The sequence below is a fragment of the Capra hircus genome, chromosome 6 (assembly GCF_001704415.2).
Source record: "Capra hircus breed San Clemente chromosome 6, ASM170441v1, whole genome shotgun sequence".
Taxonomy (NCBI): domain Eukaryota; kingdom Metazoa; phylum Chordata; class Mammalia; order Artiodactyla; family Bovidae; genus Capra; species Capra hircus.
Window position 1 is genome coordinate 16,248,208 of NC_030813.1, and position 13,144 is coordinate 16,261,351.

Sequence of the window (13,144 nt, forward strand, 5' to 3'; positions counted from 1 at the left end):
AAATTACACGGGGTAGATGCAGCCGACAGTAGGAAGTATATATACGGGAAACACCATCATCAAAAAATGTCTTCCTTTAAAAGGAAGGATGACAGCATACAGCCCAAATCCCCAAAAAGCTTAACAGAAATTCCCATAAAACTGTAGGTAGGCTTACATTCTATGACATAAGTTTTAAATTCTGGATCTGGACAGAAAACATCACCTGCTTTAGGTGTTCTCACAGACACTTAAGAGCTACAGAAAAATGCAGTTGACCAGCAAAACAATTTAAGATTCAGCCGTAATCTATAGACTGTCATCTTGAGGGTAACTGGTAAAGTAATCTGTGGTCTTTTTGGGTCCGATTTAATTCATGATATTTCTCTGCAGCTAACTTTACAAGAGAAACTAAAGCACAGCTGCTGCATTGTAAACCCACAAAGTGAAATAAGCAGTGTCCAGGAGAAGGCAATAGCACCCCACTCCAGTACTCTTGCCTGGAAAATCCCATGGGCGGAGGAGCCTGGTGGACTGCAGTCCATGGGGTCGCGAAGAGTCAGACACGACTGAGCGACTTCACTTTGACTTTTCACTTTGATGCATTGGAGAAGGAAATGGCAACCCACTCCAGTGTTCTTGCCTGGAGAATCCCAGGGACGGGGGAGCCTGGTGGGCTGCCGTCTATGGGGTCGCACAGAGTCGGGCATGACTGAAGCGACTTAGCAGCAGCGGACATAGGGCTCCTGAAAACCTTATAATCTTCTGGTGTCGGAAGTGTCTTTTGTTCTAATGAGGTGATTCTCTCTTTTTAATAAATTAATTACTTGCTTATTTTTTAACTGTGCCCTACTGCATGTGAAATCTTAGTTCCTTGATCAGGGGCCAAACTAGTGCCCTCTGCACTGAGAGCACAGTAACCACTGGACTGCCAGGGAAGTCCCTCTAAAAAGAGGATTCTAGGTGGATTCCTGGATGCTTCTTGGAAGGGGACTGGTCACCAGAAAGACCAAGCCATGCTAAGAATCTTAGAATTTTCAGCTCACAACCTCTCCTTCTTCTCCAGAGAGAGAGGAGAGGGGCTAGACACAGAATTAATATTTGATCATGTCTAGATGAGGAAGCCTCCACAAAATCCCAGTCATACGGGGTGAAGATTGCTTTCAGAATGGTGAACACACCCACACACTGGGAGGGTGAGCCACTTCCCCTGCAAGGAAACAGAAGCTTCTGAGCTCGGGACCCTCCCAGACCCCGCCTAGAACTTGATATTTCTCTGTATTCTTTATCATATCCTTCAATACTGGTAAACTAAAGTGTTTCCTGAGTTGTGTGATCCACTCTAGGAAAGTAAAAAACTCCAGGAGAGGGTTATGAGAACCCCTGACTTATCAACAACTTGGACAGAAGTTCTGGGTAACTTGGGGTCCATCTGAAGGAAGGGACAGTCACATGGAACTGAGCCCTTAATTTGTGGAATGAGATGCTGTCTCCAGGTAGGCAGTGTCAGAACTGAGTTAAATTGTAGGACAATTGGCTGGTATCAATGAATTCCCTGGTGGGGGGAAAACACCCATAGCTGGTATCTGAAGTGCTATGAGTCTGGTAGAAGCATGAGCGTGAAGGAGACTCACAGGAGGGGAAAAAATGAGTTTTTCCCAGGACACATTTTCTTTTTCTATTTCAAATAACCTTTGAAAATGCAAAATTCATCTCTAGGTCACAGGTTGTGCAAAAACAGGCTTCACACTGGCTTTAGCTTGCAGACCCCTCCTATCCAGTCCATAGTACCCAGATCAGTGCTTTGTGGATACAGAATTTAACTGAGAAATGTCTGATTAATTATATGAGTGATTACATGATGAGTGCTTGAGGAATGCCGCTGTTCTTTGTTTGCCTCTTGCAAAGGACTCCGTTTCGTGCCCTCACACCCTGCACCAGAATCTAAGTCCAGAATCTCTCCAGCGTGTCTGATTCTAGGAACAAGCTGGATGAAGTCCCCAAAGCATAGAGCCAATGAGTTGCTTCTTCCACACAACTAAGCTTTGATCCAAACTAGCAGGGGAGCTGTGTGCACTTAGGTTCAATTATTCTGGGGAGAAAAGTGGTGAGAGTATTAGAACAATATTATTATTATTGCATTTGGATGGCAGGTACTCATGTTTCTCCAGGAATGTGTAAAATCCTCCCTTCCATGCTGATTTTAATTGAATTCTAACAAATCCAACTTTCCTGAGGCAAGAGAAAATGAGAATGTTGGTATTAGCATAGCTTTCCCCCTTGTTAACTGTATTTACATATCAACTTCTGGGACAGCATACATTATTTTCCCCTTTGTGCCTAGGTTTTATCACAGCAGCATCACTTAGCTCTGTTAAGCATCTTTCTACAGATACACAGGAATGTGAGTGAGATTTTTACTACCAACAATTCAGGCATTGGCTCTGCTTCTCCTATAAAGCCAGTTTTAGGAAATAATTAATATGACATATTAAATTTGAAGCACAGACTAGATGTGTACCTTCACACATTTCACATACTTCTCTCTTATCTTTAAATCCTCAAAACTTGTGAGGTTGATTATCATTGTTTATTTCAGGTGAACTCTATACATTCACACATTTGCTCACTAGAGCAATGTTGGGATACAAAATCATCAGTAGTATCCATATAAATTGCATTCCTTAGCCTATTTCTTACTTTGAAAGGTAGAGATATTTCTTAGCTGAGAAGTACAAAACTGTCCAGTAGGTGTTGCTGTTGTACACTGAATTAGCCAGGAGAGCTTAAAGAAATACAAATAATAATCCCACCCACAAGTTGGTTATCATGATTGTTTAAGCAAGTACTGTTGGGAAGACAAGAGAATAAATGGTGGTACCTAACTTATTTTAGCTGAAACTCCAGTACTTTGGCCACCTCATGCGAAGAGTTGACTCATTGGAAAAGACTCTGATGCTGGGAGGGATTGGGGGCAGGAGGAAAAGGGGACGACCGAGGATGAGATGGGTGGATGGCATCACCGACTTGATGGACATGAGTTTGAGTGAACTCTGGGCGTTGGTGATGGACAGGGAGGCCTGACATGCTGCAGTTCATGGGGTCGCAAAGAGTCGGACACGACTGAGCAACTGAACTGAACTGAACTGAACTTATTTTTATGTAATTTTGAAGACATTGTCATTTGAAAGCTTTGTTTCATATACAGAAAGTAAAATGTCTTAGGAGAATAGCTAAAAAAGAAAAATTTTATTTTCTTAATGTAAATAACCATAATTTTCATTTTTATTAAAATAACTAAAAGGAATCTCTAAAATAGAAATTATAGGGAATGCAAAAAATGATAAATAAGGAACATGCATAGACTATAGACAACACTATACTTTTAACAATGTTGAAAAAATTTTGTTAATATAATGATTATTAATCTGAAAATCTGGTACAATTCTGTGGCAGTCAAACTAAGTCTGGAAAGAAAGAAAACCTCAATTCTGATTCTGGTTCAAAACTCAAGATGTAATCATTTTATTTCTAGGCTTATAGGGTAGTAACAGTGGCCAAAACATCAAGTGTAATCTGTACATTTAATGACCTGCACTTCCATTTACCTTTTATGATGAGCTGTTGGAAGTTGTATGATGTGGCTCATTTCATATATATATAATTTGTGTACTTGTTTTTGGCTGTGCTGTATCTTCGTTGCTGAGTGGGCTTTGCTCTAGTTGTGGTGAGTGAGGGTTCCTCGCTACTTGTGGTGCCCTGGCTTCTCACTGTGGTGGGTTCTCTTGCAGAGCAAGGCTCTAGGGTGCTGTGGCTTGCAGCACACACGCTTAGTGGTTGTGGCTTGTGGGCTTTCTTTACTTGCTCCGCTGCATGTGTGATCTTCACTGACTAGGGGGCAGACCTGTGTCCCCCTGCATTGGCTCGTGGATTTTTATCCCCTGTACCACCAGGGAAGTCCTATGATGTGGCTAGTTATGACAACACTCCAGACAAGTTGAAGAAGGCTAAGAGGCAATAAGATCTTCCATCTATTAAATATTAGTATGCATGTGTGCTCAGTTGCTCAATGATGTCCAAATCTGTGCAACCCTATTGACTGTAGCTCGCCAGGTTCCTCTGCCCATGGGATTCTCCAGGCAAGAATACTGGAGTGGGCTGCCATGCTGTTATTAGTATAATCACTGCAGTTATTATAGAAAGGTAAGTTTGAAACTACCTGAATTATTTTTCTTTTCACAGTAGTTTCCATGTTATGGGGAAGGAGAGTTATCCAAGCTGTGGGCTGTGCACCTTTTTGCTCCTGAGCAGGGACGCCCACAATGAGAGTATTGCTGCTGTTCTGGTACTTCCCGCTCATGGAACAAATTTGCAAGGTCTGGCCAGTGATTCATAGTTCAGGAAAGACACACCTTCCAGAGGTAATGACGAAGAAAGAAGGATATTATATGTTTAGTCTCCGCTATTTTTATCCTTCTGGTTTTCAGTTAAATTGTGACTTACAATTGTTTGATTATGGTGACCCATTAATTCATCAAACAGAAGCTCCATTTGAGTCAAAGACTCTTATTTTCAAACTTAAAAGAAAATGGGTCTATGTTCTTATACTTTCCCTGTAGTATATTCTTTCATTTTAATAGTATTCAAAGTCTGTCCTATAGGCCTGAACTCAACTTGAATAAAAATATATAGAGTTTCACATGTATAGGTAAATAGTAGTTAGTATTTTCATTAAAAATGAGCACATATAAAGACCCAATTTTTTTTCCTCCCCATCCCGGCCCTTGATAATATGCACTAAAAATTACTATCGTACTTAGGAATATTTTTAAGACTGAAGCTGACCTGATTGGTATTGAAATATTTGAACATTCTGGTTGTGTCATATGGCAGGAGCTATGTGCCATGTAAAAATATCATTTGTATATTTAATTGCGCATAATTTCTTTAGCATCTGCCTCTCCCTCCAGGCTGCAAATACCCCAAGAACTCTTTTATACAATGTGTCTGTACAAATGGATACTTAAACATTTTTGTAGTTTGAACTAGCAAAAGAATCAGTAAAGACAAATGCTGCTGTACTAAACATATGCAATATTAGCCAAGGTGAAATACAATCTTAGTTCAAAAATAATTTTTGACACGTGAATCAATCAGAATATTCTGAAAAGTAAGTGTTGCCATCCATCCATAGGAGAATTTAAGATGCTAAAGAACTTATAATCTTGGTTGTTTCTTATTTTCCAGCTCCTTCACGCCTCTTTCAGAATACAGATTTCAGCATTTTGTTTCTTGACTACGCTGTTTCATAATGATAAACCCAACACTTGGATAACAGACAGTTGCAGAATACTTTCTGGTTTTATCTTTAGCCTCCAGTCACACTAGATATGCCAAGACCTTGAAAATACCAAGTGATTTAATTGATGCCACGAAGTATTTACTACATACTTTCTTCTGCTTGATGTACTATATTCTATACACATGATGCGGCTTTATTCCTTTGTGCCTTTGTTAAGGACAGTCTTTCTAGTTTGAAAGCTTTTCCCTTCATTCTCTGGGTAACCACTATTCATTCCTTAAGACATCACCTACCCCATAAAGCTTTACCTGAGCCAAAAGGCTGGGGTCCCGTAAGACTGTACATAGCTGTGTAACAGAACTTAGCCATTTTATTTTAGTACATGTAAACACTATCTGTTTATGTATCCAAATGTCCCACTGCACTATGAACTCTTCAAAGTAAAGCAATCAGAAGAGAACTGGCCCTTATTTCCATTATCAAACATACCAACCTACCTGAGTGTACTCCTAAATATTCGGTCTTACTTCCTAGTAGAACGAGTGGACTGCCATTGATTCACTAGGGCCAATACATCTATTTGGACACTTTTTTTGCACTTGATTTATAGTTTGTTTAGTTACAGAATCCTAGTTTGGAAATAATTTTCAATTATTAGAAATTTTGAAGGCATTGCTTCATTTCTTTTTGTTTCCAGTACTGCTGAGAAATCCAAATCTTCCCTACCATTCCTTTAAAAAACAAACAAACTCCACATTACAGAAAATGTGAATATCTGCAATGAGCACAAATGAACCCTTACCTGCTATCATCTTTCTGCTCCCACAGTTATCAATTCACAGCTGATCATGTTGGATCTAGTTCTTGTCTCCTCCACAGTTGCCTTTTTTTTCTCTTTACTTTTTTTCTGACCGTGCCCTGTGGCATGTGGGATCTTTTCCCCACCTGGGATTGAACTCAGGCTCCCTGCATCGGGAGAGTGAAGCCTTCACCACTGGACAACCAGGAAAGTCACTCTTATGTTGATTTCCATTTTCTGTGGCAGAGACTTTCTTCTTTGGGCTTGCCATCTCTTGGCTCTCTGCTCATAATCAAGAAGTGTTAGTCGCTCAGTCGTGTCCATCTCTTTGTGACCCCACTGACTGTAGCCCACCAGGCTCCTCTGTCCATGGAGTTCTCCAGGCAAGAATATTGGAGTGGGTTGCCACTTCCTTCTCCAGGGAATAATCAAGAAAGTGTGAGGCTAAAAACGGATTCACACTGAGCCTGTGGGAAGGACTTTTCAACTGTGAATTTCATTGAATAGGAGTCTGGGTGGGTCATTTATCGGGGAAACTCTGAGGTCGGTGCCTTTAGGTCTTGATCTTACGTCAGAGTCTGGAAAGGAGTTTCAGTTTCTTTTCTGGAGGGTAAATGTCTGGCTGCCAGCACGCTGGGAGTTGTGCCGGGGAAGAAGGCTAGAGGTGTCTGCATTCAGCGATTCACGAGCCATCTGCTCTCATGGCACCCCTGCTCTTTTTCTTGGGCTGGAGTAAGTGACCTGAGATTTTTACTGTTTCTCAAACAGCTTTTACCTCCACCTCTTTATTTAGGAATGCTCCTTCACACTCTGTTTCAGATTTTTCTTAACACTGCTAATTTCTGATCTTTTCGAGGCTGTGGTGCAAATTATGTTGATTTTGAACTTTCCTTGCAGCCAACTTGGGATTTGATTCTCTTGGGGGTGCTAACTCAGTTATCGCACATCCATCTGCTTTCTAACTCTCAAAATCTTGTTGCTGTTTTTTCCTCTACTGCTTTCCCCACACGTGTATGTTTAGAACAAAACTCCCTTTTGGGAGGGAGAAAGTTAGATGTGTATTTACATCACCTTTACCTGGAAAACCGACCCCCCCCTCTCCGCCCCCCCGCCCACTGTCTTCTTTAAACCTTAAAACTCCCACAACCTTTGTTTAATATAAAGGTGAGCTCTCTGTTGGTTTCTCCCTGAGACTTCTGGTAGTTGGGAATTTCCTGGTCCAGTGGTTGGGTCTCCGTGCTTCCACTACAGGGAACATGGGTATGATCCCTGGTGGGGGAGATAAGATCCTGCATGCGGAGTGGCACAGCCAAAAAATAAAAAAGAAAAGATAAAAAGACTTCTGGTAGCCACTGTGTGTGCCGAGGCCTCTGAAATTTTGGGGTTTGCAGAGATGGGGTCAGCTACTAGCAGAGAGTGTGTGGTCCTGCCAGATGAGTATGTCTTTGATTTCCTCCTTGAAGACCCCATCCATGTATTTCTGGTAATATGCCACCAGGGTTTTGGAGATGGGCTAGCCCCTGGCATAAATGTGGGTCACCTTTCACACGGGGATGGATGTCCATGCAGGGGAACTGCCCTTTGCCCGGGAATAGATTGGGCTCCAGGAGCATGTATATATATATAGCGCGGAGCAAGCGGCCCAGTCACCTACAGGGGCCACTGTTCAGTTGTACAAACAGTTGGCTCTTCATGCTGTACTGAGGCTGTGGTCACCTACTTGCTTCCCAAGACCTGCACAGACTGCAGTGGACCCTGCGGCCGGCAGAGACAAGTATGCCTCCGCAAGGAGCTCCACAGCTGGAAATACCTCTTCATGAAAACCTATGTTTCTCACTGGGATTCTGGGGTACTGTATTGGAATGTCTTTTTTTTTTTCCCTTACCTCACTGGCCACCCAATCAAAAGCAATACTTTGGAGTGTTTGGAGTTTTTTTGAAGTGTTTTCCAAATGGCAGGCACTGTTTAAGATAATGCCAAATAGTTAAGGAACAAAACAGACAGCTTTCTGTCCTTACAGAGCATGTATTTCCCTGTTTCTTTGTTGAGCTCTTACCCTTTTTCTGATGTTTAAATTAAGTAGGGCCCCAAGCCTCGGTTCTTAGATAGTTTTTGTCCTTCCTAAGTTATGCCATTCAGCTCCATGGCTTTAAAAACATCTATAAAATGATAACTCCAAATCTCATATTACTCACTGCTTACTCAACACTATCACTTGATACTTGTAGGGGGCTGAATGGTGGCCCCACAAAAGATATGTTTATTTTTTATCCTCAGAATCTATGACTGATAATTTGGAAAAAGATTTTGTAGACTTAAAGATGTTGTGATGAGGAGATCATTCTGGATTAGCCATATAGAACCTAAATCAAATGACATGTATCCTTATAAAAGACACAAAGAGGAGAAGATAGACAATGGAGGAAAAAGAAATGCGAAGATGGAGGCAGAGACTAGAAGGATGTGGCTACATGTTGAGGAATGCCAAGAGCTACCAGAAATTGCAGGAGGCAAGGAACATTTTTAAGAGTAAGTATGTAATTATAATCAAATTACTATGCTTAAATAAATAATTTCAGGATATAAGATCAACACACAGAAATCAATTGTATTTCTATATCCTAGCAAATATTTTGAAAAATGATACTAAGGAAATAGTTCCAATTATGATAGCATGAAAAAGAATAAAATCCTTAGATATACTTTTAACAGAAGAAGTGCAAGTCATGTATACTGAAAATTACTAAATGTTGACAGAAAGAAGATTTAAGTAAATAGAAACACATCCTATGTTCATGAATTGGAAGACAAACATTTTTAAGATGGCATTATTTCCCAAATTGTTCTTAAATTCATACAGATTTGTGACAATTCCAGTAAGACTCCTAGCGTTTTTTTACAAAAGTTGACAAGCTGATCCTCAAATCATGTGGAAAGGAAACCTGAATACCCAAGGCAATCTGGAAAAGTGAAACAGTGTGGGAGGACTCATATTTCCTGATTTCAAAACTTATCGTGAAGTGACAGTAATCAAGATGGTATGGTTCTGACCTAAGGGTAGACATATATATTAGTGAAATAGACCTGAGGGTCCAGAAATAAACCCTTACATTTATGGTCATGTGATGTTTGCCAAGGTTACCAGGACCATTCAGTGGGAAAAGAACAGTATTTTCAACAAATGTTGTCAGAGCAACTAGATATATCTGCATGGAAAAGAATAAAAATTGGACTTTTGTCTCTCACCATCAATAAAAATAAAAGGTAACTAAAAATGGAATACTGAAATATAAGAGCTAAAATGATGAAACTTTTAGAAGAAAACATAGGAATAAATTTTCATGGCCTTAGGCTAAACAGCACACAAACAACAAAAGAAACTATAGGTAAATTTAACTTTATTAAAATTTAAAACTTTGGTGCTTCAAAGGACACCATCAAGAAAGGGGAAAGACCACCATGGAAGAGTGGAAAATATATGCAAAACATGTATCTGACAAGAGATTTGTATTCAGAATGTATTATAATAACATTTAATTCTATAATATATAATCTAAAGAACAAAACTCAATAATAAAAAGACAAATAACAATTTTAAAATGAGCAGTGAATAGACACTGTGCTGTACAAAATGATGACCCTCCCAAATATGCCCTTTTTCTAATCCTTGGAGCCTGTGAAAGTGCAAAGACCTAACCACTGGACCTCCAGGGAATTCCCTAAAAAATGTTAAATTGTACACTTTAAAAGGGTAAATTATACAGTATGTGAATTTCATCTTAATAAAGCTTTTTATCCTTTTAAAAAAATAATTCAATGAACTGCCATCTATTCTTTGCCCAGTTTCATCAATTGTTTTCATTTTGCTCCATTTACTTTTTCATATTCTTTCTATGCATCTTTTCTGAAACCATTTGTGAATCATCTGGGATGATTTGGGGATGATTGTGGAATACTGCTCAGCAATAAACAAGTTAACTATTGACATGTGTAACACAGATGAATCTCATACAGAATGAAAGAAGCTAGGCAAGAAAAAGGCTATATACTGGATGTTACCGTTCACAAAAAATATGGAGAATGCAAACCTATCCACATGGGCAGAGAGCAGATCTGTTGTCTGAGGGATAGGATGGGAGGCTGAGAGGAACAAGAGAGAGGGATTATAGACCATTGTCTTGATTGTGGTGATGATTTCCTAAGTGTATGGTGGTGGTTTGTACATGCTCAGTCATGTCCGACTCTGTAACCCCATGGACCATAACCCACCAGGCTCCTCTGTCCATGGGATTCTCCAGGCAAGAATACTGGAATGGATTGCCATTTCCTTCCCCAGGAGATCTTCCTGACCCAGGGACAGAACCTTCATCTCCTGCATTCAAAGGCAGATTCTTTACTGCTGAAAATAGATAAAATTTTATTAAACTGTACACTTTAATGTGTACACTTTATTACGTGTCAACTGTAGCTCAATAAATGTGTTCAAAACTTTTCAAGTTGTACACTTTGTTTTTTCACGTTTGCATTTTTTTGGCCACACAGCATATGCAATCTTAATTCCCTGACCAGGGATCAAACCCATGCTCCCTGCATAGGGAGTGCAGAATCTTAACCACTGGACCACCAGGGAAGTTCTAAGCAGTACACTTTAAATATAAACAGTTTATTGTAAGTCAATTCTATCTCAAGAAAGTTGTTAAAAGAGTCAGAAGGCAAATGAAAATTAAAAGAATACTTTAAAATCAGAAGCAAAGGGCTAATTTCCTTAATATAAAATCTGCAACAAATCACTTAGAAAACAAGAAAACACAGCTGAAAAGTGAATAAATGATATGAGCAGTTCATGAAAAAGGAAATACAATTAGACCTTAAACAGAGACAATACTCAATCTCACTGAGAAAAATTCAAATTAAAGCACCGCTGACACTATGTTCACTACCCATGAACAGTATGAAAAGGCAAAATGATAGGATACTGAAAGAGGAACTCCCCAGGTCAGTAGATGCCCAATATGCTACTGGAGATCAGTGGAGAAATAACTCCAGAAAGAATGAAGGGATGGAGCCAAAGCAAAAACAATACTGAGCTGTGGATGTGACTGGTGATAGAAGCAAGGTCTGATGCTGTAAAGAGCAATATTGCATAGGAACCTGGAATGTCAGGTCCATGAATCAAGGCAAATTGGAAGTGGTCAAACAAGTGATGGCAAGAGTGAACGTCAACATTCGAGGAATCAGCGAACTAAAATGGACTGGAATGGGTGAATTTAACTCAGATGACCATTATATCTACTACTGCGGGCAGGAATCCCTCAGAAGAAATGGAGTAGCCATCATGGTCAACAAAAGAGTCCAAAATGCAGTACCTGGATGCAATCTCAAAAACGACAGAATGATCTCTGTTCGTCTCCAAGCAAACCATTCAATATTACAGTTATCCCAGTCTATGCCCCAACCAGTAACGCTGAAGAAGCTGAAGTTGAACGGTTTTATGAAGACCTACAAGACCTTTTAGAACTAACACCCAAAAAAGATGTCCTTTTCATTCTAGGGGACTGGAATGCAAAAGTAGGAAGTCAAGAAAACCTGGAGTAACAGGCAAATTTGGCCTTGGAATGCGGAATGAAGCAGGGCAAAGACTAATAGAGTTTTGCCAAGAGAATGCACTGGTTATAGCAAACACTCTCTTCCAACATCACAAGAGAAGACTCTACACATGGACATCACCAGATGGTCAACACTGAAATCAGATTGATAATATTCTTTGCAGCCAAAGATGAAGAAGCTCTATACAATCAACAGAAACAAGACGAGAAGGTGACTGTGGCTCAGATCATGCACTCCTTATTGCCAAATTCAGACTCAAATTGAAGAAAGTAGGGAAAACCGCTAGACCATTCAGGTATGACCTAAATCAAATCCCTTATGATTATACAGTGGAAGTGAGAAATAGATTTAAGGGCCTAGATCTGATAGAGTGCCTGATGAACTATGGACTGAGGTTCGTGACATTGTACAGGAGACAGGGATCAGGACCATCCCCACGGAAAAGAAAGGCAAAAAAGCAAAATGGCTTTCTGGGGAGGCCTTACAAATAGCTGTGAAAAGAAGAGAGGCGAAAAGCAAAAGAGAAAAGGAAAGATATAAGCATGTGAATGCAGAGTTCCAGAGAATAGCAAGAAGAGATGAGAAAGCCTTCTTCAGCAATCAGTGCAAAGAAATAGAGGAAAAGAACAGAATGGGAAAGACTAGAGATCTCTTCAAGAAAATGAGAGATACCAAGGGAACATTTCATGCAAAGATGGGCTCAATAAAGGACAGAAATGGTCTGGACCTAACAGAAGCAGAAGATATTAAGAAGAGGTGGCAAGAATACACGGAAGAACTGTACAAAAAAGATCTTCACGACCCAGATAATCATGATGATGTGATCACTAATCTAGAGCCAGACATCTTGGAATGTGAAGACAAGTGGGCCTTAGAAAGCATCACTATGAACAAAGCTAGTGGAGGTGATGGAATTCCAGTTGAGCTGTTTCAAACCCTGAAAGATGATGCTGTGAAAGTGTTGCACTCAATATGCCAGCAAATTTGGAAAAGTCAGCAGTGGCCACAGGACTGGAAAAGGTCAGTTTTCATTCCAATCCCAAAGAAAGGCAATGCCAAAGAATGCTCAAACTACTGCACAATTGAACTCATCTCACATGCTAGTAAAGTAATGCTCAAAGTTCTCCAAGCCAGGCTTCAGCAATACATGAACTGTGAACTTCCAGATGTTCAAGCTGGTTTTAGAAAAGGCAGAGGAACCAGAGATCAAATTGCCAACATCCGTTGGATCATGGAAAAAGCAAGAGAGTTCCAGAAAAACATCTATTTCTGATTTCTTGACTATGCCAAAGCCTTTGACTGTGTGGATCACAATAAACTGGAAAAGTCTGAGAGAGATGGGAATACCAGACCACATCACCTGCCTCCTCAGAAATCTGTATGCAGGTCAGGAAGAAACAGTTAGAACTGGACATGGAACAACAGACTGGTTCCAAATAGGAAAAGGAGTACGTCAA